Below are 21,292 nucleotides of genomic sequence, written 5' to 3'. Positions count from 1 at the left end.
CTTGCCTACCTCACGTACGCAGCTCCCAGCACTTCCCAGTGAGACTGGTGGGAAGCCTTGTGCACGGTGGGGTAACCTGGGGTTCCCCTCAGCTCCCACAAACAGCTCAGCCCCTCGAAGCAGAGAGCTCATTGCAGGGGGGCTGGACTAGATAACCTTTACAGGTCCCTTCCAACCCAAACTATTCAAAGAAACTGCAACATCGACTCCGCACAACTCCCTCACGCAGGTGACCGTGTCCACCCGGGTACAGCCCAACAGTGAGGCCAAATCGGCCCCTTGCTCCCTTCTGGAGGGGTGAGGTGACAAGTACCATCAATCACCTCTGTGCTCAGGGAACCAGGCTCCCAAGAGGGAGCCATACTCTCCCTCCATCCAGGACTCCGACCGGAGGGTCCTGGGGGGAGGCCACGCTGGGTTCCTCCTCGCAGGGACAGAGTGTGGCAGGAGCAGGAGAGCCAGGAAGCCAAACGCAGGCTGGAAAGCGCAGAGGGTCCAGCAGGAGCCGCGTGCAGGCTGGGGGGCCACGTGGGAGACAGACAGACAGACACACGCATGCACATCCCGCCTTCCCCGCAGCATTCATCACCTCTGTTCTGCTCCCGGCTCAGCCCTTGCTGTGTTTTGAGCAAGCCAAGCTGGGAGAGAGCCCTGACTCCTCCCTGGCTCCCACCCCGGCCCCGCTCCCCCTCTCACCACCTTCCTCCGCTCCTCTCCGGGCTCCCGTGATGCCCACACCAAGAGCCCTCGTTGCCGCAGCCTCATTACCTGTGGGTTAAACAAGCAAACCCACACCCCTCCAGTGCTCAGGCTCCAGGAAATGAGCACACTGCAAGCCCTGACGCTTGGCCAAACCCTGTAAAACTTTTTATTGGCTCTCAATAGCTATTAATAACAAAAAAAGGCTTCTTGTGCTAAAGGGTGCACGGGGAGAAATAGGGGAGGGGAGGGCCTAAGAGCACCAGAGGGAAAAAAGACACCCAAGGTGGAACTCGGCATGGAAGAAGGACGAGCTGTGTAAGGGTCTGTGGGCTGGGGAGCTGCTCCCTGGGGCTGCCCCGCTCCCAGTCCTCGCGTGACACTGAATCCCGGCCAGGGCCACCACGCTGTCCCCAGCGTCCTGGCAAAATGCCGCTGCTCTCCAGGAGGGACAAGAGCTGCAGGCACTGAGGGCACAGGGTACTGGCCCAGCTCCTCAGGGCTGTTGTGGGTGCACAACACCCATCTGTGGGACCTGCCTGTTCAAGTACCAGGGAATAGGGTTTTCACGTGGGATGGGAGTCCACTCCTTCTTCTACAGGCTCTGTCCTCCAGGCCAACACCTCCAGAGCATCCCCAGAGCAGCCACAGCACAGCATGGCTCTCCAAGGCCACCCCCAGCAGGCCAACACCTGAAGACCATTCTGCTGCACCCAGCCCATCTTAGATGAGGGAAACTGAGGCACGCAGAGCCTTGCAGCTTCCCCAAAGCTGGGCAGCCACGGGCCGGCTCCTGCCCTGATGCTCCCTTCCCTCCGGCAGCCCAGCGGTCTCCGTCCCGTGCCAGCAGGAAGCGGGGTGGGAGCGGCAGCGGAGTAGGGCTTCCCTGCGCTTTGTTCTCCCCCAGCCCTGAGCGCACACGGCCGACACGTGATATCCTGCTCATTCTTTGCTCTCCCAATAATTTCCGCTCCGGGTTCAGTGCATGGCGGTGCCCTCCCGCCCGTCTCATGCTTCTCCCACCTCCGCTGGCCTCGCACAAGGGCGCCGGGGAGCCGTTCCCCTTGTGACCTCCCAGCTCCCGGAACAGGCGGCCCAGCACGATCCTCCTGGGGTGTTTCAGGAGCCACCTTCCCCAGACATGGCTCCAGCCACACACCAGGGAAGGGCAGGCAGCTGGCGATGTATGGGCCATGCTGCTTCATACCCCATTTTCGTTTTGAATCAGACCTTTATGTTCAGTCCCGGGGGATTTCAGGCCCAGACTGTTTGCACAGAGTCAGGCGGCCGACAGCCAGAGCAGAGGGAGCTCCAGCTCCGCGCTTGGGATTATTATTTTTTTTTTTTTTTTAGAGAGTTATGGGTCAGTCTCTGCAAAGGAATTTCAGACAATGGAGCAAGACAGAGCCCTAACAGAAGGGAAAAAATAAATACTGTTTCCTGTGAGCACTGGGAGCCTATTCTGTCTTCCCCCAGCCCAGACAAACACAGGCAGCAGCATAGTATGACTCTGCCTGGGGAGCAGCCCTCCTAAAAGAGCCCGGCTCCAAATGCTGATTTCAAGCAGCGGGGCCAGGGAAACGACTGGCGAGGCCACGGCACCGACCCCTGGGCCGGGGCTGTGCCAGCCGGCTACCGTGCTGCGGTTCCCCCTTGCCCAAAGCCGGGCAGTCAGAGAAGTCACTGAACTGCCTCTGTGTGAGTCAGGCCAGAGCAAGTGATGCTCCTTCAAACTCTAGCCACCAGCCTCCCCCAGGGATGAGCCATGGGGAGCCGAGGGCTGGGAGGAATCTATTTTCGCATCCAAAGAGCGCCAAGGAGAGGCAACAGCTCGCTCTACCTCGGCACAAAAGCAGGACCCACCTCTCTGTGTGGTGTCAGCGACTGGTCAGGTTTTCCACTCTGTGCCATAAAGAGATCCCTGGCCTTTAAAATTGAGAACAACCTAATTAGAAACAGAAACCTTTGGTAAAATCCCAGGACTCCCACTGCTCTGGAGTGAGCAGTCCTAAAAAACTTGTGTTTGTTAAAACACAGCAGCCTCTGGATAGGCAACAGCAACCCAGACCTGCCCCATCTCACCACCCCAGGGCAGCAGCACAGGGGGGAAGATGGCCCTGAGAAAACCGACGGCACATTGTTGTGTTACAAACAGGAATCCTCACCCAGGTCGTCACATCGACGCAAGCAGCTTCAGAAAAGCACCTTCCAGGCTGGATTCGTTGGCCCGGTATCAAATCTGATACAAGATGAGACTAAGAAAACTTCTTTCTCTCTTTGGGGGAGAAGAGGAGGGGGAATAAGAAAAAAAAATAAAATAAAATTGGCCTGGAGTTTGGTAGAATAAATTCCAAAGCAAGCTGTGGTCTTAAAACAAATAAGCACTGCCCTGCAGTGTTTGCAACGCAAGTGCTCCAAGCCAGGGAACCTGAAAGTGAAATAAACTGCAGCCAAGTGCAAGTCACTTCAGCACCTCCCCCAAAACAGAACCACAAAAACACCGAAAGTACCATAAAGGGGGCAAAAACCTACACCAAAGCGATAATCTGAAACCCAAAGCAGAGGTCCCTGTTGCTTTTGTTGAAATATTGGGTTATTTTTATTTGCCATCTGGTTTTGAGCAGGCCAGGTCTGCTCCAGTCACATTTACAAGCTTTTCCCTGCAGCCATGAAGGTGAGAAAAAGGGATTGGGGGTAGGGAGTTGTTTGTTGTTTCCTTAAAAAAAGAAATAAAAGAAGAAAAAGCTGCGATTCTAGTGCTAGCTCTTGTCTCTGAGCCCTGTGACTTGCACTCAGATACCAAGGCTCGGGAAGTTCCTGGTCACATTTGCAAGTATGAAATGCTGAAAAGCTGTATTTTAAAAAAAATTTCTTTCCTGTATAGCGAAACCTTGTGGCTGCCGAGAAGGGACTCGTACAATACCATCTGGGGCACATTGTTCTGGGCCCTTTATACACACACAGCGTCCCTGCCCGAAAGAGGTTACAATTAAACTGGGCAAGACAAAAGAGGGGAAGAGGAGGAAAAAATAGCGGCCCTGGAGCAGGGAAGTGAGGGGTGAAGGTCAGGGAGCAGGTCCGTGGCTCTTCTTGGAACAGAGGCCGGGTGTCCTGGACCAGCGGGCACCCCCGGGTGGCTGCGATGCTCTACAGAGGCTTGGCCACACTGAGCCCTGGTCTCCACAAACCCTCGGGACGCTTACTTGAAGCTGGTTTCCCCATGTCGTCTGCGCTTCGCGAGCAAAAGAGAAACGCAGCTGCATCCAGATGAAAGAGAAAGGAAAGCTTCTTGAGAGCGCAAAAAAGAAAAGCCCTTGACACCATGCAGCTCCAAGTACAGATCACTGCCAATTAAAAGCTAAAAATAATCACAAGTATCCCAATGTCCCCAAGGACGACCCCATCAGCTGGCTCCCAATACAAAAATCCAGACCAAAAAGCAACCGGTGGCCTTACACAGCTGAAACCCAAACCCAATAAATTTTAAAAGTTTAAGAGGCAGACGAAGTCTGAGCTTACAAGGAGATCAAAAGTCTTAAACCGAAGCAAGATCCAACATCTTCAACGCGAGCTGCAGACGGTTCCAGATGATGTCTACAAAGGTTTGTAGTTCAAAATGTGTTCCAGGCTCCAGCACCGGCAGCCAACCCCGCTCCTGACAAAACCGGGAAAAGCTGTGCCACAACACGGAGGTTTCCCAAAATGCGGGGTCATGGAAAGCCTCACCAGGCTTCCCCCAAGAGACCCCTGTGATGGGTACAGTCAAGGTGGAGGTAGAAGCGGAGGCACTGAAGGGATGCAGGGCAGGAGAACCAGGGCATCCCTACAAAGGCACCTCCCAAGAGCTCAGCGAGCAGAAAGGCAACAGGCTGCTGGAAGGCTCCAGCTTTTGAGCAGCCTCCAGGCACCATCGCGGCACCACCAGGGCCCTCTCCATCCACCCCACACCCAACATGAGGCCTCCAGGGATGCCAGACAAGCAGGACAACTCTTGGTGCTCATGCCTGGCTCTGACCTAGGGACCTTGCAGGTCAAGCAGACTTAGAAGGGGAGCATCAACTCATCTGAGGGGTGAGCAGCTGTAGAATGAGAAATAGATGCTGAAGGAAGGGTGAAAGAACCCCAAAACTCATTCCAACCTAATGCTGTGAACTGTAGTGGTATGAAAGATCCTCCTGAGATGGACATTTGGGCCACCGTTCTCCATGAGGTCACCGTTCCGACATGTGCCCATGGCAGTGGGGAGCAGAGGCCAACACAGGCTGGAGGAACAGGCTGGCAGCTTGGGGACAAAGGCTGTTCCAGCTGCTCCAAAGGATGGGAACTGGCCATGAAGTCACCTTCTCCCACCAACTTTACTCTGGACAGAGAGGAAGTGAAAAACCTTCTGGAGTGTCCCAGCGCAGCAGAAATGTGTCCTGCTGGGTCTGTGGTGTCCTGTGTTCCACAGGGCTGGCTGAGGTCCTCCCTCAGGTCTGAAGCTCCTTACTTCTGCTACCATACACTTCTGCTCCATACAGCTACCACAAAAGGGAAATTCAGTGGATTTTCCAGGATGTAAAAATAATACAACCACTTCTATTCTGGAAATTCTATGTTCAAACCATAGCCCAATGCTCGCATCTCTTGTGGGACACCCAATGTCACCAGTACAACCAGACAACCTGTACCGGAGTGACAGCAAGGGCATACACATGTGTAAAGACCCAGCTTGACCCACTGTTATTTAATTGACCTTTAAGAACAAACACAAGCAAAGTGGAACTGGGCGACCTTTACACTGAGGTGGGAGCGCTCACACACCTTCGGCACCATTTTAACTTCACCGGCTGGAAATTCCTCTCCTCCACAACCAACAGGGAGCTGTAACGTATGTCAGGGGGTAGCTCACTCCCAGCCCCGCAGGAGTACCAAGAACCCGCTCCTCACACCACTTTCCTTCCCTTTTCTCTCTGCGCACACACAAACACACACACGCTGGTGCTGCAGGAGAAAGCCCGGTTTGAGACAGCCACGTCAGACATCGCAATAAGCCCCGCTCTTGCCTCTATCTTGGAGAGGTGGCATTGTGCTCCAGAGCACGCTGCCGAGCTCCCTGCGACCCAAGTCTTAACATTTATGCGAAAAATCCATGCTGGGTCGATTTTTGAGGAAACAAGACAATTGGTAGGAGCAGTTTTTAGGTTTTGGTGGGGTTTTTTTGTTTGGTTGGTTTTTGTTTGGGGTTTTTTTTTTTTTTTTCCCCCAAGACTAGGACTTGGACAGTTTACAGTGGTCTTCTGCTCAGGCAACAGGAAAGTCATAAGCTGGAAGCATAAGCTCCTCTCCCTGCCTCGTACCGGGCTCAGGCAATGAAACAGGCTCCAGAGGGATCTCCTGAGCTTCCTCGACTCCCAGACATGCACCTCTCCTCAAGCTGGACGCAGCCGCTCACCAGCAGCTCCCTCACACAGCAGAAGCAGCTCAGGTCCCCAGGTGGGCTGTCCCCAGCTCCTTCCCCAGGAGGAAGAGGGAAACTTTGTTGTTTGGAGGAATCCCACCCTGACCTCCACCCAGGGAAGTTTCCTCCATGGGCTGGAGAGGCAGCGGGGCTGTGCAGCACTCGGAGCTCACTCCATCTTGCACCTCCATCACCTACAGCTCCAGTTATGGGAGACCCAAGCAAATCCTCCAGCGCAGCAGAATATTCCTTATGGCAAAGGCAGATTGGCTTGTTCTGGCCCAATTTCCTCCCGATCCCTCAAGAAAAGAGGAGATCGAGTGCTTTGACTGAGGATCTCAAGGCAAAAGGTGGAGAAGGGAGTTCTGGATGTGAGCATCTCGCCTGCCACAGTCCAGGAGAGTTGTGGCAACCCCATCAGGATGGAGGACCAGTCATGTCTCGCAGGGGACAGCCCCTACGGAGGAGTGGGAGCATCAGGGCAGGGGTGACGGGGCCTTTATCCATCCCAGGGAATCCCTTAAAAATCAGGAAGTCCCGAAAGCAGCCGCTTTCCCAGCGCCATACGATGCCTGCGCAGTTTCTGCTGCTCGCAGCCACAAGAACATCATTCCCTGACCCCAGCAGGGTCAGGTCAAGCGGAGATGGCGTCCCGGCCTCCTCACAACATCCAACGCTTTTCCCAGCTTACAGCGAGGCGGGAGCCAGCACAGCTCTGTTTACTCCGTTTCCTCCTTTGTGCGTTGATGTTGGTGTCAGCACAACAGGAAGCTCTTGTTAAATAGTTTGTTACTTAACTGCTGATGCAGAGCCACCGGGGAGCCCAGGCGTAACGTGCAGCACGTTCCTAGAGGTGGGGGAGCCTTGGAGCTCAAGTTCAGGGCTGGGATTTGAGAGCTCTCGGCTCTGCCACCGCCTCCCTGCTCATTTGGGCATGTACTGACTTCCCAGCCCTTCACATCCCAACCGTTACTCTGGGATAACAACTCCCCCGCATCTGCCTCGTCCATTTGAGGTCCCCGGGGAGATGATTGGCTCTTTCTCAGCTTTTGAGCAACCGTCCCCCCCTGCCTCCTCCAAGGCATCCTCCAGGGAAACGACAAGAGCCCAGTAACTGACTGAAGAAACTCTCACACCAAACAGCAACATCCCGGGAATCTGCCCGCCGTACCTGCTCTCCTGCTGCCCATCAGCCCACTGGCGGGGAACATCCAACGGTCACAAAGCTACTTTTTTGGGTCCTCACATCAAGCCTGCTGGTCCCGAAGAGCGGCCCTCGCCCAAAGTCCTGCAGCTCATCTCCCCGACTGCTTCCTCACAAGCCATCGCATCCCTCATCGCCCAAACACGGACACCGGTTCACGTCTGTACAGTGCTCTCAGCCTGAGTCATCGATTACATGGCAGACGCAGTCCTGTCACCATGGTCACTGCACCAGGAGCGGCTGAAGCACAGTTTCCCCTTCGAAACGGCCACGGTCGCGGCTGGTCTCCCCCTCCAGCAAACAGAGACACCACAGCCTGGTTTCACTTTTGGCCCCACAATGTTCACAAGTAGGGAGTTTGCATGAGCAGTTTGTCTAAAACATGTTTGGTTTTTTTTTTTTCCGTTCAGATGGTTTCATGAAAAGGAAAAAAAAAAAAAAAAAAAAAAAGCTGAGGCTAATGTTTCTACCAGAATTTCTTCTAGTGTTCAAGGGGAAAAAAACACCCAACCACAAAAAACCCTAAACTGTGGCAGCAAAGCTTTTAATCCAACATGATCCGAGCATCCTTGTTCCAAATCTCCCCTCCCTTCCTGGCTTCCCAGCTCTGCACTGGGAACACGGTGTGTCGGTGAGGAGGGAGGACTCCATCCGCACGCTCCAGCCCAGCTCAGCCCCGGGGCAGCAGGCACTGGGTGCTCCCGGCACCCTCAGCCCCCCGGGCACCAGGTTCTCCCCCAGGAGCAGCGGGCACTGGGTGCTCCTGGGCACCCTCGGCCCCTCAGGCACCGGGTGCTCCTCCAGGAGCAGCAGGCACCGGACGCTCCCGGGCACCCTCGGCCCCCTGGGAGCAGCGGGCATCAGGGCTCCCAGGCACCCTTGGCCCCTGAGCACTGTCGGCCCCCGGGAGCAGCGGGCACCAGGCGCTCTGGGCACCCTTGGCCCCCAGGAGCAGTGGGCACCGGGTACTCCCAGGTACCCTCGGCCTCGCCAGTCCCCTGCTGCCACTGTGCCCCATGGCCCAGCTCTCGCCCTTGAGGGGTCCAACACGGCCACCGCTGCTCTTAGCACAATATTTAAAAAAAAAAAAAAACCACCACTAGCAGAGCAAATAATCAGACACACCATCACCTCCAGCTACAAACAAAAAGATTTCTAGCAAACGAAGCAGGAACACATTGAACCTCTGTTAGAGATTAAAGCTCCCAGCACAGACCATCAGCCAGCCTGAGCGCCTCAGCGTTTCACCCCAGTATCCATCCGTGGCTCCTGGCCACAGCCAAAAAAATAAAAAGCCAAAAAACAACCCAAGCCATAAACACATCAGGATTAAAAAAAATAATCCTAAAAATAATAATAATGATAAAGCATTTGGTTTTTTCCCCAGAGTTGAGCTGCGCTGTGAAGAAGATGGATTTTTCTTTATTCTTTCTGGCTTCCTCTTAGGGGGCTCATGTCTATTAAGCTTTTCTCTAAATTAGAAGTGTTCTCTTGTTACTGGCTATTCCCTTCCCCAGGAGAATTTTTAGACACTGTGCACTCTGGTCAGCTCTTAACCTACAACAAATCAAGCTCCAAATCTCTTCAAAGTTATTTTCTCCCAGCTTCCAAACACAAATATGGCTTTTTAATGGATTACTATGAATTTTCTATTTATTTAACAAAAAAAAAAAAAAATTAAAAAATGGTTTGTGCCACATCCCTCCCTCCGTAACGATGAGAAGAGCAGAGTTTGAAATCGTTTCTACCAAAGAGGCGTCCCCTCCACAGCTCGGAGGCCTCACCAACGCTTGGCTACAGCAAGTTCTCAACACAAAGCCCGTAATTTCATTTTCATTGAGATCTTTAGAGCGCACCAGCTGACATATTCCAAACCATCCACACTCTTCAAAAGCAAAATCTCGGCTGTTCCTCAAACTCCACCACCACCGATGGTACAGTTGGCGCTGGATGGTCCATCCATCCCTCACTCCTGCTGCCCGTGGAGCTGTATGTGCCCACAGACCCAGGGTGTGCACAGCATCCCTCTGACCCAACTCCAGCATCACAACAGCCCCAATGAGAGGAGGAGTAAAACTGAAATCTCTAAAAGTAAAAGATATTTGATAAGTAGTAAAAAAATGGAGAAACCCACCAGTAATAGTGTTTTCAGTTTCTGATGGAGCCCAGAAAGCTCCGCTCTGAAGAGCTGGTAGGAGCTCACTTGAAGGTGTGAATTCCCTACGGTGTTGTGATTTTAAAACAATTCCCTCCTTTTCAGGAGGAGCATGGAAGAGCCGTACAAGCCACATGCTGGAGAACACCCCTGGACCAGCGGCCGGACGACTTCACCCTGAAATCTTGACCACTCACAGCACAGCTCAGGCGAAGGAGGAGAGCTCCCTGCCTGGCAGCCAGCAGGCAGGGATGCAGGGATGCGGGTGTAGCGTCAACTTTACCAAAGAGTCAGCTTTCTGGCAGCGGTTCAGCAGTTGTTATTTTGCACCCAAAAATATCTAATGAGGAAACGGGCCCCTCTTTAACCAACAGGAGCAGGACCGTTTTGATGCATGTTTGCGTCTGGTTGCGGAAGCAGAAATGGAAATCAATGTGGTTTGGACAGTCCAAATTCAGAATCACCCAGATCCTCAATGTTTTTGAGCACAAACAAGCTCACAGTCATGGAATTAGAGAATTGTCTGGGTTGGAAGGGACCTTTAAGATGATCGAGTCCAACCACCAACCCAACCCTGCCCAAACCACCACTGACCCATGTCCCTCAGCACCACCTCTGCCCGGCTTTTAAATCCCTCCAGGGATGGCGACTCCACCGCTGCCCTGGGCAGCCTCTTCCAAGGCTTCACAACCCTTTTGGTGAAGGAATTTTTCCTCATATCCATCCTAACCCTCCCCTGGCGCAACTTGAGGCCAACAGCTCTTTTAAGGCAACTCCTAAATCTCTCAGTAAAAACAGCCACAAAGAAAACCTCATGAAGAGTCTCTCCGCCGCCGCGAGCTGCTGAATGCCGCAGTTTGCTCCCAGCTAAACGCAGAATTTCACTCTTTTCATCGGATCCCCATCCAAAGCAGTTACACCTGGATGGAAAATATTAACTATGCCTTACCGAGGAGCCGGAAATACCACGATGGAAATTTCAGCAGCAGCACAGGAACCGAGCAAAAAGCTAAAAATACTTCTCTAGGAAAAATAATAATAGTAAATGTACACATGCTAAAATAAGACCCGATCTGAAAACTAGACTGGAAAAGATCAAACACAGCACGAGTCAGACAAATCCATCCAGGAACCAAGTGCTTAAGGGACTCTATTCACCTGTTTGGGTTCATCAGCCACAAATTTAAACTTCCAACTACAGAATTCATAAAGTCTACCAGAAAACACACTGAAGCTTTGTTAGGGAAACTTGAAGGGAAGTAGCTTTTGGTTGATACACCTTGATCTGCCCCTTGTGTGACACGCGATTGTGCCCAATTAAGACCCAGGGCAGCCACCTCCTGGCTCTGGAGTCACATCTCATGAGCCATTCCCATGGTCCCTGTGCCAGCTCCACACCATGTGGGAACAGTGGCAACACCAAACCCCTGTGAGGTGTCAGGAACACAAAATCCCTGGCTGCAGGAGGGAATCAGGGAGCAAGAGATGGACAAGACCAAGCAAGGTCCCAGCTGGAGCTGCCCACCCTCCCATCGCACCTCTGGGATGTTACCAGCATCTTCTACCTGCTCTCTACTCCAGTATCCCTTCTCCAAGACCAGTAACAGCTGTCCTCGTGGCTGCTGGGCCAGGAAAGATTCTGGTATGTTGCTGGAAGACAGCAGGATCAGCAACCGGTGCCTCACTGCTTGTACTGGTGTCGCTTCGGTGTTCCTGCTCACAGATAGAGCAATTTCTGTCTGAGAAACTGCAACGTGCTTTGCCGTTACCGTTAAGGGGGACGCTGTAGACAGCAGATGGGCAACCAGAGCAGCAAACCTGGTTCTGAACAACAACAGAAAAGACACAGGCTCACCTTCTGCCCCTGCATGAAGTCAATTACCCAAGGCTGTAATTCCGCCAAATCTATCACGTTTTAACTGTTCAGCACAAAAAAAGCCAATTAGGATGTTGAAGTGGTTTTGGTTTTACTAACGCAGAGTTAATAGTACTGCAAGAAAGGAAGTTCATTACAGACAAAGCCGAGTCTTCGGCTGGGAGACCTTAAAAGGACAGTAGTCAGAGTCCAGCTCCTGGCTCTTCATCACTTCCCACAGCCCATATGCTCCAGCGGTTTCCAGGAGACACAGGTAGTGCCCCCCCCCAGCCAAGACACTGAGGATGTCTTTCAAGCCCCCCCTCAGCACCGCAAGGGCTGGAGTCAATAAGGCATTTTATACACAGAGTCACTCACTTGAACAAGTGGTCTCAGCTGCCGAGCCCCTCTCGTGCACCGGGCTTTGCAGCTCTGCCACTGGGTTTTCTATTTAAACCAGATAATACATCCACAAGGCAGCAAGCTCCAGTCAGACACCGGATACTAATTAAATCCATGCTGCTGCTAGAAAGCGGAGAGCTGCAAAGGAACCAGCTGCCTTCCAAAAGCCCACAGCAGTTGGCCAGCACAAAAACCTGTTTACCAGTCCCATGCCTTCCCCTTCTCTCCCCTCCACACATTTACCGAGGCTGACGTAAGTTGACCAGTTCTGCACCGATTTCATTGTCACAAGTGCGCTCATCTTGGCACAGAGCCTGCAAAGGTTTCCTTTCTACAGTCAGGACCTGCTATTACTATTTACCCGCTTGTGCCCAGAGGATGAAGCCCCAATTCTCAGCTGTACAGCCAACATCGACCCCAAGAAGCTTTGGAGCAGAACAATCCAGCCAGATCTGATTGACACACCGGTAAGGTCAAGTCCCTAACGCTCATCTGCTGCAAAACCTGAGCTTTGCTTTCATGCCTGGTGACTCCTCACAAAACAGGCTCTCTCTGCAAGCAGGTATCCAAAGGATTGTCTGTGTCCCAAATCACTGAGTCACGTTTGTGCCCTGGGAAACAGAGAAGCCCAAGGAGAGCTACTGCTCAAACAGCTCCTGAGCACAGACTACAGAGCCCAGAGCACCTTCGGGGCAGAGAACCTCATTCCATATCCCACCTCTGCCAACAGACACAGATTCTTCTCAACCATTTTTGCTTCAGCTGTGAGGAAGAAACGCTTTGACAGCTCAGCCACCCTCTTACTGCCCTGGCAGGCAATACAGAAAGGGAGGCCGAGCAAGGACAGATCCAGACGTGCTCCTCATGACTGCTGGGCTCACAGGACTGTGGGGATTCAGCCGAAGGGTGACTGACCGGCAAAAGCTGAGTGGTACCTGCAGACGCAGAAGGGGAGCTGCACAAGCATATCTGTAACAGGCAGCGCCGTGCCCTCTCCATCCTTCCCCAGCACCGCAGAATCTTCAAGAGGAGGTTTAACTTCAGGTAACAAAGGTGGTTTGGCAGCAAGAGGGAGCTGGCAACAGTGGGACCCGAGGCACCTGCAAAGCCTTTCTGTGAAAGGGATGATGCTACGCTTGTCACAAACACACAAATTCACTGTCACCTCAACCCAGCTCATCACCCTGGATGTGGCGGAACCTGTGCTGGGCCACGCTCCAGGAGCAAGGCAGGAAAGCACTGCATTTGGATGTCAGGTTTCTGAGTAAGGCAAGGTCCCCTTCCACCTCCTTCCCTCCCATCTCCAAAGCTCGCAGCCTGCTTCGCAGTCACCAGCCAGTGGCGGAAAAAAAAAAAAAAAGGTTTCTAGACAAATAGATAATTTTCACCCAGCAGCTTGGAACAACCGCTTCCATTTCGCATCTCACATCTGAGGCTAGAACACCTCCTCCTGTGCTGCTGCAGCCTGAAATAAGGTTAAGACCATCTCTACCAGCACGCTACTTCCCCAGCCCTGTCCCTGAATACTCCCATGCCCTCAAAAGCGAACACTTTTCATAAAAATAAGATAAGCGCTGCTCGCCTTTCCCCTGATAAGGGATCTTAGTGCACATCCGGCAGCAGCACAGGAATGGATGTGAAAGAAGAGTTGCCATCGGTTTCACAGACAGAGCAGAGGAAGGCTCTGCTCTCTCCCCGCCTCCACTGCGGCCAGAGCCGTGCGGCACCTTCGCTTTGCAGTGCCAGCCACGGCAGTGGGGAGCTGCCCTGCCTCCTGCCAGGCCAGCGGGCAGGGGCTGCACAACCCGCCCGGCAAAAGGAAAAGGTTTAGGGAGAGCCCGCTGCAAGAGGACTTTGTCAGCAAACCCAGAGGAACAGCAGGTACAAAAGCGGGCGGCAGGAGGAAAGGAAACATCAGAGAAGCGTGTGCCAACGGCCCAGCAAAGCAGAGAGGAGAAACACCGCAGCAGCTGCGAGGCCATGACGTGCCCACCCGAGAGCTGGTCCTGAGCCCACCCGCTCATCACCTTCTGGAGCCTGCAGCCACAGTGACACACAGAGAACACACGCAGCCAGTGCTGTTAACACACCTCACAAGAGCAGGAGAGCAGATGTTTTGGCAAGCGACCGTCCGTTTCCCACCCCACTGTGATGGGCTTGTTTCCCAGCCCGGCATCAGGGCTGCTTTGCCGTGCTTGCTGCTAATAAACTTTGGGGTTTTCCCTCCCTTCCCCAAATTTGCAGTTGTGCATGAGAGCACACACGTGTATTAAACATCAGCATGAAGCCAGACAGTTAAAACAGCAAACTCCTGGAGATCTCCGAATCCCAACCCGTGAAATCAGTTCTTCCCACCAAAGCAGGAGATCGGAAGCGCCCTGGTTTCCCAGCCCTGTGACAGACCAACCATCACCACGAGCCTGTCCATCAATACAGCCCCACCATGCACGTGATGCTGTGCACGGCGCCATCGCCTCTCTTCACTCCCCTGAAGGCAGAGTCGGGTCCACAGCCCCCACTATGGCTCACTGAGAAAGACCTTCAGCAAAAACCTCCTCTTGTTTATGCAACCCCAGGCCCCTGAGGACAGAAAACGAACCAGGATGTGACAGCAACAATCCTCACCACAATGTGAAAACCCCACATGACCAAGGGGCTGCTGTGCCACCTTCACCCCTTGTCAACGAGCTGCAGAACAACCCCCAGCCCATGGCAGGCATCCCCGGACCCATCCCCATCCGCGCAGCCGGTGGACACACCACCTCCCCGCTTGCTGGTGACACAGCTCCTTTAGCAATTCCCATGGATGGGGAGGTCAAAAGCAGCTCCCAACCAGGCATGGAGGATGAGGGCAGCCCCAGGTCACAGATTGCTCCATACGAGAGCCTGGTGGAGACAAACGGGCTCCTTGGCGAAGCGCAGCGTGACTTTCCCGTGCCACCAGACTGCGGGTGAACTGCTCTCCCGCTGCCAGCTCCTGCCTCTCATCCGCCCTCCTCTTCTACAGAAGCCACCACACTGCTACCACGGGCATCGTTGGAGGGGGACGCTGCCCACGGGATGATCCATGCCTTGTCATGGCAGGACGAGGCTACAGAGAAAGCCCAGGCCAAGGTGTTTTGGTGTGCGTGAGTCAGAGGGCCCGACCACCACACGCCGTGGGAGAGCTCCTCACGGCTCTGCTTACGGAACACAAACCACAGCTGCATCCCACGGGCCAGGCAGCAGGAGAAGGGGAGCAGAGGACAGGGGAAGACACAGCCACCCAAGCACTGTCACGGAGGGAGTGCTGTCAAGTGGTGGGAGACATTCAAGAGCAGAGGAAGAATGCAACCCTTTCGAGGATGTCCTCAGAGATCCCGCAGCCTTGAATCCCACATGTGCTTCCTTCCGGCATTGCGAGGGATCAGCTGTAGTTAGGATGAGGGGCTCAACATCTGTTCTCCAAAGGATAAGGGATGTTACCCAGTCCCTTTCCTATAACAAAAGCAAATTCCTGGATGCGCGTGGCTCCCCTTCCTTTCCTCCTGCAAGCCCAAGCTGGGTGACAGTCTCCAAACCTTCCATCCACCTGGAGGAGATTTCCTCCCCGAGAGGAACTTGACTGAGCACCAGCGTGGGCAAGCCAGGCGCTCTCCTCCCCATGGAACGGGACACCAGAGTGACACTCAGCACTTTGTCCTCCCCACAGCCTTTGGATGGGCTCCCAAATCACCTGAGGAGCAGGAGACAGAGTGCTGCCCTTGGACACCATGAGTCTCCCCACAACACAAGTGGCTGGGAACTGGCTGGAGCTGGCTCAGCATCACTGAACAGCCCAGAGCATCCCCACTCGCTCACAACTTCCAGGGAGCGGGAGAGCGAAGTTTAGCAGAGCATGAGCTTTCAGCACTTCCATCTTCCCTCCCTGCAGCCCCTAAGCTGCCACAGAACGAGCAAAAGTGCTCCCTCTGCTCGCCATCTGCATGGCCTCCTTGTGGCAGGGAGCAGAGGGGTCCCGGCATCCTACAGGGGCAGGGAAAAGGCTCCCCCAGAGCAGGACAGACAAGGAGACCAAGGACCGTCATCAGCACATTGCACCAGCCTGACAATGTATGTGCCAGGGCACAAACCTGCTCTGACAGTAGGTGATGCTCTCTCTTCTCCTCTGGAGGGCAGGGACATCCCTGCTGCCCAAACTGGAGCAACACTGCAGTCCACAGCAGACTTTCTTCTTTTCTTTGAACTGCAGCTTTCCAAGTGGCCACGCATGAGAAAACCCCCTCTCTTGTTACCTGCTCTGTCCCACCACAGTCCAGGCCACCAGGGATGATGCCAGGTGTGGACACTGCCATTTCAAAGTTTGTACTTGCCAACCCTTGACCACAACTGTCACACCAGGCGGGACACCCAGAAGAGACATCCAAGACCCTGCACTGGCATCCACACCGTACGGCTCCAGGGGCTGGGCACACACCTCCTTCCCTCCCAGCAAGCTGGGCAAGAATGCAAGCAGTAGCACTAGCCGTCTTATCTTCCTGATGTCCCTTGTCACAAGCTCCAGGGACTTTCCATACAGTTGATGCAAACGATAAATGTCCCCTGGCTCTTACACTACTCCTTACCGCAGCTGGTTCAAGGTACTTCACCAAGGGAGTGTCGTTGCAGAAGAAGGAGCGGAGGCACAGAACTGCCTAACGCCACACAGAAAGCAGCGCAGAAGAGGGAGAAAAGCCCAGTGGTCCCTGCTGTGCCCTCTAAGGTCGTCTGTGCAGAAGGTGGCCCTGACCATGGGGACCTTCTCCAGGCCAGGGCAGTAACCAGCCTTGTGCAGCACTGCCCGCTCGGTGCTAGGAGCGGGTCAGAGGCCTGGCTGCGGTGATTTCCAGATTCATTTCAGATTTGTCTTCTGGTTCACATTTCCAGGAGGTGGGTGGAGCAGACGCTGCCAGCGCCGCCCTCCTCCTCCTCACCAGTAGAGCCACCCTGCGCAGCCACCACCTCTTAAAGCCATCGAGCTCCTGTCAGGGGATACAGAAGGACACCAGCAGGCATTTATCTCCTGCTTCCTTCCCCTGGGCTCTCACCAGGTAGCCCTAGGGGAAAGGAGGGGCTCCCAGCCCTGACAACTCGAGAGGGAGGGTGAGCTGTGCTGTGTCGCCCAGAAAACTCGGTGCAGAGCCAGGGATACGCTGGGAGCACTCGCAGGGCATCTGAAAGCTCAGCAGCACAGCCTAAGCCAGGAGGAGAAGATGTTGGCCACGGGCCAGGCAGCTCGGGGCAACCCCGCTGCCCCACGAGGGACAGGGCCAGGAACTCCATGCTGCAAAACACCTGGCTCCTGCCAGGAGAGCGCAAAGCCCATCTCGGGTGGCTTTGAAATACCAGACAGGTTTTCTCAGTCCCCATTATCAACACTTCTCATGGGCAATTGCTGTAATACAGATTTTCCCAGTACCTCAAACAACAGGGCTTCTTCCCATCCCTGCCTGGGGACCAGGGAAGCTGCAGAGATGAAAACACAGCACTGGAGGAACAAAAACCCCAGCCTGTTTCATCTCCCACCTCTAAAATTTGGGATAGTTACTTATCCCGAAGGGAATGGGGACAAGTTGAGCACTCTGGCGCCTTCAGCTAGAAGGGGTCTCCAGAAGGGGTTACTAACGAGCCACTCGCACGCCAGCCACAGTTCACAAGGGGGAAACAGACCCACCAGGACTCCAACTTAGCAGATTCCAAGTGTACATCCAGCCTGGCTGCCAAAGGCTCGTGCACCGCAACAGCGAGATGCGTGTGACAGCAGGGTTCCCCCGCTCCTCAGCCCATCTGGGGACTGTCACTCTGCAGAGATCTGCTTGGCCTCCTGTCATGTGTATCGCTACCAAACCCTTTTCTGTCAGCAGGATCTGGGTTGGCATAAGCACTTTTAATAGTAGGATTTTTTTTTTTCCCCTTAACCCATATCCTCTTGACAGAACCAGGTTAGGAAGCAGTGGCACTGGCAGATCTGGGGTAGCCTTTTGCAGGGGAAAAAGGGGTGCGTGGATCCACTTATCTCTTCAATCACCAAACTACTCCCCAACTCCCCCAGGGTTGTATGGAAGGGAGGACCAATACCAGCTCTACTCTGTCCCAGCCCAGTCACTTCGCTCCAGAGCGGGCCCTTCGCAGGGTGGGCGGAGAGGGGTGTCATTCCCACCAGTGACAAGGGCTGTTTCCATTTCTGGGTTGCCGAGCTGCAGCTCTGCCAAGCCGAGCTGTACCACATTCAAGCAAACACCATTTCTCCCTCTGCTTTCTTGCCCAGGCTGCTCGAAGCCCCACATGTTTCCTCTCAAATTACTGCCAAACCTTAAGAGTTTGGGGGGAAAGAAGAGGGGGAGGGAAGGGAAGGCTTCCGGGGGGGGGGGTGGGGGGGGTTCACAGGGAAACCTCTTCCCGAAGGGCTGTCAAACTCCTTGTGCCGAGATGCCCAAATCACTTCCCTACTGCAAAGTCACACGGGAGCTGGCTCACTGCCACCCTGGCTGATCCCAGCTCTCCACCCCAATGGGGACAGTCATCCCACAGGGACAGCCTTCCAGGACCACAAGCAGGACCCACAGCCCAGGCCATGGGGAGGAAAGAGTAGCGCCGTGCAAGTAATCTTTCCTGCAGAGTAACTGGGGCGAAGGGATGCTCTGTGGCACGACAATATCCATCAGCTTACGTGCAAGCATCAGCAGCATCTTCGGAGAAGCAACGAGCGATCCACGAGGCATTTATCTTCCCACCCCTTCTATTACAAGACCAAGCAGCTCAATCCATTACACATTTTCCCTTGCAACCTCTCTCGAAGGTAGAAAAGCAACTTGCTCATTTTACAGATGGGGAATTGAAGCAAGATGAAAATCTAACCCGTCTGTGATTTCACAGAAGCAGAAGGGGATAGAGAAGGGTGATTTTCAACTAACTAGGACAAATTCCTAAGGCCTAGACAAATACCCCCATCTCCTGGCTTGCAGGGAGGGGTAAACTTCAGAACAGAGGGGCCGGAGACCTACATCCCATTCCTGGTCACGACACAAATTCAGGATCTGTTCAGCATCTTTTCACTCACGTAGAGGGATCAGACTCCCAACCCTTTATTAAGCACTGTGACAGCTTTGTGGATTAAGGACTCGGCCTGGTTTGCCACCAGCCTCCACATCAGAAAGGCACATTCCAAAGATTATTTCTCACCTTCCCTCGTTCCCCACCTGCGTGTATTTTGCACAGGATCAGAAGGCCAGGACCGAAACAGGGACACCACAGGAGTGGATGCAGCTGAAAAGGCGGCTACAGAGGTGCTGTGTGCTGGGAACGGAAATTTTTCAAGGGGTTTATCCAAAAGACCTCTCTCTCAAACAGGTAGATCAAGTGCGACCTCCTGGTTCCTCCCTTTACTTTACCCGCCCCAGACCTGTTTCTCTGGCCCTGCACAAGGGGCTTAATTTATAAAGTCAGAGGGATCACCTACAGGAAGGGACACACAGGATACACCCCCCCAAGAGGACGTATTTCATCTTGCTGCTATTAATACCTAGAACATTATTTACACGAACAAACTGTCCCTTCTCGCTCATTTCTGGGCTCTCACTTCTCCGATTTGTCCCAGAAACCCCAGCCAACACACGTTCACCCTTCTCCAGTACACACTTCCATCCAAACCCCAAACTTTTCCTTTTTTTTTTTTTTTTTTTTTTTTTTTTTTTTTGAGTTAATTACTCATGTTTCTAGTTCCTGTCCCCTCTTCCAGTCCCTGCAGACAGGACATAGCTCCCCTGGCTCCCTCATTCATCATGCAGCCAATTTGTGGACTTAAATCCATCAACGCTCATTAGGGAAACGGGCTGAGACTTCCCACAGCTGCACAGCGCTGTTGGGTGCCCACCTGCAGCCAGTCCCATGGGCAAGCGCTCAGAGGGGCTACCAGCCATGCTCTGGAATGTGAGCCCCTCTACAGCCTTTCAAACTGGGAACACAACCACAGAGGGGCTCTGGGCTGCAGAGTGGACACTGCCAGAGCCCTTGGTTGAATGGACACAGCTCAATTATCACCACTGAGTTATCGCCACCACCGCAGGTGGCACCAGGCGCCTGCAGAGGATGCAAAGGTGGGGAAAAAAGTCAGTTAGCCATCTTCTTATACAGGCTCTGATCCCCCCCCAAACTCCAGCAACCACACCACCCTCTGAGCTGGATGAGGCTCTGACAAAAGCTTTTGCTTCACCAGCACCAAACCCATCACTAAAAGCCAGAGCCATGCTCCAGCTGGACTTGGCTCTCCTTAGCAGGGCTTCAGGCTGGGATTGGGGGCTGCCTGCAAGCCCTTTGCGATGCTGGAAGAAGGAAGTTCTCAGCCTTTCAGAGCTGGGCTGAACTCTGCACACAGGAGCCTGGGCAAAGCCTTCCCCTTGGGCTGGCTCACAAACAGCTGCGTGCCTTTGATTTTCCTTCAAGAGAAAACATGTTCTTTCTGTAGCTGAGCAAAACTCAGCCAACATAGTCAAGAATGGCCAAAAGCATCCAATCAAGAGCTCAGAGCAGGAGAAGTTGGGACAGAGGGTTACCACGTAGCTAAGGAAGCCCAGACTTCACATCCAGACCTGCCCTGTCTGCAGAGAGGGGCTGCCGGACCTGCCTAAGGCCACCTACAGAGTTGGGAACAGAGGACCAGGCTCCTCTCCACCACCACATCCTCCCTTCCCCCCCCCATACAGCCTGAGGAGACACCAGCACAACCTGCCCTGAATTTTTGACCTACCCTACCGGTGTCCCAGCACACAGCTCCATGCAGCCACCCTCTGTCCAGATGTGTGGGGCAAGCTCAAGGCTGCCCAGCAGCAACAAACACCCTTACAGGCCTATCAGAGGCCACGCGATGGTGTTTGTGGCACCAAACCACAGATCTCAGAGAAGGATCTCAGAGAGAGGTGAGAGAGGACAAGATAAGCCACAAGCACCTCATTGAGCAGGTCCAGAGAATGGGAAATCCTGCCACTAGCAGGATCCACTGCAGAGGATTTCACAGCTAATGAACTCTCGCCACCAAAGACCACAGAGAGCACAAAAGCAGCAGAGCCTTTCTTTTCCCATAAGCTGCTTTTATCAGGAAGTTTACGCACGCTTCAGCCCGGCTTGCCCATGCCATCCCCAGCTGGAAAGTAGCTCCAAACCTGTGCCTTTAAATCCCGCTTGGCAGCGGGAGCGCAGGACTGGGGCTGCTGGAGCTGACACACCCTGCGCCGCTGCTCCAGAGCACAAACATTTCCTCCCGGCCGCTCCTGCGCTGCGGCTCCGACGGAGCAGCCTCGGTACCTGCCAGAGCAGCAACACAGGCCGTTTTTACACAGACCTGGAAATACAGAGACTTAAACTCATTTCCTGAAATCCCACCCCCCCCCCCAGCAGTGGACGTTCTTCCCTCAAACTTCTTCCTTAAGGCAAATATTTAGAGTGTAACAGGCATTCCTCATCGCAGGCACAAGTTAAATATTGGCCCTAAAACAACAGCAAGTGCCTTCAAATGATTCTGGC

The sequence above is a fragment of the Numenius arquata genome, chromosome 25 (assembly GCF_964106895.1).
Source record: "Numenius arquata chromosome 25, bNumArq3.hap1.1, whole genome shotgun sequence".
Classification (NCBI taxonomy): Eukaryota; Metazoa; Chordata; class Aves; order Charadriiformes; family Scolopacidae; genus Numenius; species Numenius arquata.
Note: the sequence above shows the minus strand (reverse complement) of the source record.